This window comes from Pezoporus flaviventris, unplaced genomic scaffold, assembly GCF_033815535.1.
Source record: "Pezoporus flaviventris isolate CSIRO_AGI_PZ_B2104156 unplaced genomic scaffold, CSIRO_AGI_Pfla_v1 ptg000072l, whole genome shotgun sequence".
NCBI lineage: Eukaryota > Metazoa > Chordata > Aves > Psittaciformes > Psittacidae > Pezoporus > Pezoporus flaviventris.
Window position 1 is genome coordinate 4491497 of NW_026892620.1, and position 3985 is coordinate 4495481.

Sequence of the window (3985 nt, forward strand, 5' to 3'; positions counted from 1 at the left end):
GGCTGAAGCTAAGTATGCTGGCAAAAGCATAGTTTTGCAGCCAGGAAAAGTGCTAGTATTAGCACTGTTTTGTTGGTCTACTTCATATACTAGGAACACATTCCCAGCAGAGACCTCCAAATCCAAGATAAATGTGAATTAGAGATGGGGCAGAATGATACAGCAGAAGAAAGGGAACAGAAGAAGTAAAAAGAGATAACTTTTTCTTTCATCATGATGGAATTACTCTGGGGAGATCATTTTAGCAAACATCCTCTGCCAAATCTATTGCAGTTACTGAAGATGCTAGTGTCCTGATTTATCCCCTGCTATGTTCTGCCTAAAATTACATGGTGAACCAAGAGAGCATGTGCTATGCTCCAGCTAACTGTCGAAATTCACAACCTGCTGCATCACTGAAAACCCACTTATGTCAGAAATTAAAGCTAAGATGCTACATGTTGCATAGGAATGGCTGAAGCATAAGAGATGCCAGCCTGTAGAAACAGAGACCTGTAGCTGAGAGGTGGGATGGACAAGTGGTGTTAATGCTTTCATTTCAATTAAATGTCCCTGCAATTACATTGAAAAAAATGGAAAAAATTTCTAGGAGAGATAGTTTTGAAAAGCAATTCAAAGGAGTTCAGAGAAAATTCTGAGTAAGACAGATGACCTGTGTAAGCTGGGGTCACTTGTTCAAGAGTGTCGGTCATGAAACAATAGTACTTTTTAATCTGAATTTTAGGCACACCTGAGTCCCACTTCTTGTGCTCTGTAACCCAGTTATGTATCAAAAAAACAAACAAAAAACAAACAAACCAACAAAACAAACCAACAAAACCCAACCAAACAAATATAATTACGGGACAAATAATACTTGTTATGAATTGGCCACTGCTAAAAATGAACTGCTAAAGATGCTCCTTGTATCAATGCCATACAGAAATAAAAAGTATGAACTCCAACCTTTAATTCTAGTCTATCCTAGTGCCTTTGTCCTAGAGATTATTTGCAAACTTAGTTCTGCTGCTGTACCCAGTGTATCAAATGTGTATTGCCCACAGAGCCAAGAATAAAAAACTCCCCTTGGTGTTTATGGGCCCAGATCACTCAGAGTGGCAAGAAATTGTTCAGGTATCTCACTCCCCTTATGTCTTCAGTGCTGTAAGTACAGTGGATAGGCTGGCCCACTACAGCTGCAGACAGAAAATCAACTATTCACAAGTTTTCATGAAACTTTCCTCACTGAGATCTCATTTCTTCATTAAGAATGGCTGCCCTCAACACCCAGGTTGGATGGGTGGAAGGCATCCCTGCCCATGGCAGGGTGGTTGGAACTAGAAGATCTTTAAAGTCCCTTCCCACCCAAGCCATTTTATGATTCTGTGATTCTAAATGATTCTGTGATTCTATCTGTTATGCAATCACTGCATATAATCTAAACCTACATTCACCAATTCTCTGCATTTTTCCAGATACAGAAATCAAAGAACATTACCAGGACAGCAATGCAATTACAGTAATGTAATTACCAGTGCTGCTCCATCCCTGGCGGTGTTCAAGGCCAGGCTGGACAAAGCCTTGGGTGGCATGGTTTAGTGGGAGGTGTCCCTGCCCATGGCAGGGGGGTTGGAACTAGATGATCTTAAGGTCCTTTCCAACCCTAACTATTCTATGATTCTATGACAGTAGACTGTGAGCATCCTTTTCTGTGTGTGAGGTGTTGCAGAGGTACAGACAGATTACAGGTACCCTGCCCAAGGTCACCCCCTGAGTCAGGGGCAGCTGCTCTTCTCTTGGCCCGGTGGAGGGGTCTGTGCTTCAGATCTCCAACAATTTCTCCCCCATTCCACCGCCCCAAAAAAACAGTCAAACAAAAAAACCCAGGTAACTACTACCTTGCATGTAAATGTTAATATTCCCGCATACGACCAAGGGAGGGGTCTTTCCAGCAAAGCTCCTCGACTGCAGCATACCGGTATTTACAGTGGACTGGTCTTTTCCAGTCACCCCCTCTCCCTCCTTCCCTCCCTCCCAGTTACAACCGTTGATTTCTAAATGGTTCATTATGTGCCAAACCGCGGTGAAGTTCAGGAAGGACAGAGTAAAGCGGAGCCGTGCGGGGCTAGCCAGGCGTGCGGGATGCCGGCGGTCGGCCCCGGCCCCCGATATGGGCACTGCCCCGGCCCCGCACAGCGACAGCTGGAGGCATTGATTCACTTTCGCTCTTTTTTTCCACCTTTCCCCCCCCGCTTTTTTTCCTTCTTTTCCCCCTTTGTTATATCCTTTCCCCCCCCCCCCCCTTTTTTTTTCCTTTCTTCCTGCTGTTTCAGCTTCATTGCAGATCAACAAATGAAAGCGTGCCCCGGCGGCATGCGGGGAGACAACGGGAGTGCGCGAAAGGACTCTTGTGTGGCCCCATCCTCACTCTCCCTCTCGGCGGCATGTGCGACAGGGGCTACCCCTGGCCGTTCCCGGCGATGTCGGTGACAAACAGCCCTGGCTGGAAGTTTCCAGTGCAGCCTCTTCCCTTCATCCTCTGACTGTTATTATTGCTGCCAGCTTCGTGAGGAGGGCGCCGCTGCTGCCCTCACCGGGGGGCTACAGCAGGGCTTCCGCGCGCCGCGCTCTCCCCCAGCACAGGAGGATGGGACGGGCGACCCCCGCCCCACCCTGGCTGCGGCCCCTTCCCCGCTCGCCGACCCCCGGCCCAGCGGCCGTGGGTGGCGCCCCACCTCCCCTCCGCCGCCATTCCCATCTGTCCGGCGGGCTGGCTGTCCTGGGGGTCCCGGGTAAACAAGCAGGGGAACCCGCGCACACCCCACGGAAAATAAGCGCGGGCGGCAGCAGGGGACGCCTCCTCCGCCGTGCTCCTCAGCTCGGCCGCGCTGGTTTCGTGAGGAGACACGGACGCTACCCCCATCCACCGCCACCGCGAAACCCCCGGATGAACTGATGTGTTCCGTTAATCCCCAGCACCGGTCATCCCCGCGCCCTCCCCCCCCCCCCGGGTGGCGTTCCCCCGCTGCTGCGGAGAGGGTCGGAGCAGCGGAGACCCCGAGGGGTTACACACGACACGCGGCGGCTCCGCGGGTGTTTCGGGAGCAACATGATGCTGGTGCGTGAGGCGGAGGTCGCGTGGGCGCCGCGGGCTGACACACCAGGTGTAGGAGCGCGCGTACGGAAGAACCGCTTTGCGTGTGTGTGCGAGGAGGGCTGACGCACACACGCGTGTGTGTGTGGGTGTGCGGGGGGGAGCTGGCCGCACACGCGGGCCGGAAGCTCCGCTCTGGGGGCGACAGCACCTGATGGCCGCCACGGTGCCAGCCCGTGTTCCGCCCGCCGGGGCTACGATGGATGGCGAGGGACAGCACCCGGGTGAACCGGCACTCCCCGCCACGCCCGCGGCACGCTTGGGGCTCTCTGCGCGGAAACCGGCGGCAAAGGAAGGGGGAACCGGAGAAGGCGGTGCCGCGGCGCCTGAGAGAGGCTGGAACCTGCGGGCGGGAGGGCGTCCGCCGCTGTGAGGCGGGAAGGGGGCGGGGGGCGAGGCTCCCGTTGACCAATGGTTTCGCGTCGCTTCGCACCCGAGGGCCCGCCCCGCCGCCCCATTGGTGGTCAGGGCCGTCCTTTACACGGCGTGGGGGCCAATGCCGGGCGGTGCCGGCTGCGGTGCGCTCCGCCCCGTCTCGGTGTGTGAGCGTCTCGGTGAGGCGGTGGTCACGTGTTGTTTTGCTCTTTAGTTGGGGCACTCGGTGCGCGATGTGTTACTTACGGCGAAACTCCCGCCGGCGACGGCAGCGCCAGCAGGGGCTGAGGAGCGGCAGCGGCGCCGCCGGTACTCGAGCCGGGGAGAACGCCTGGCAGCCGCCGGCAGCACCCGCTGCCTAGAGGCGACAGCGGAGGACCCCGCTGCGGCTTCTGGCAGCCGCGCTCTTCCTGCGGAGGAATAACTTTATTTTACCCGCTTCTACTCCTTTCTCTTTTTTTTTTCTTTTTTTTTTTT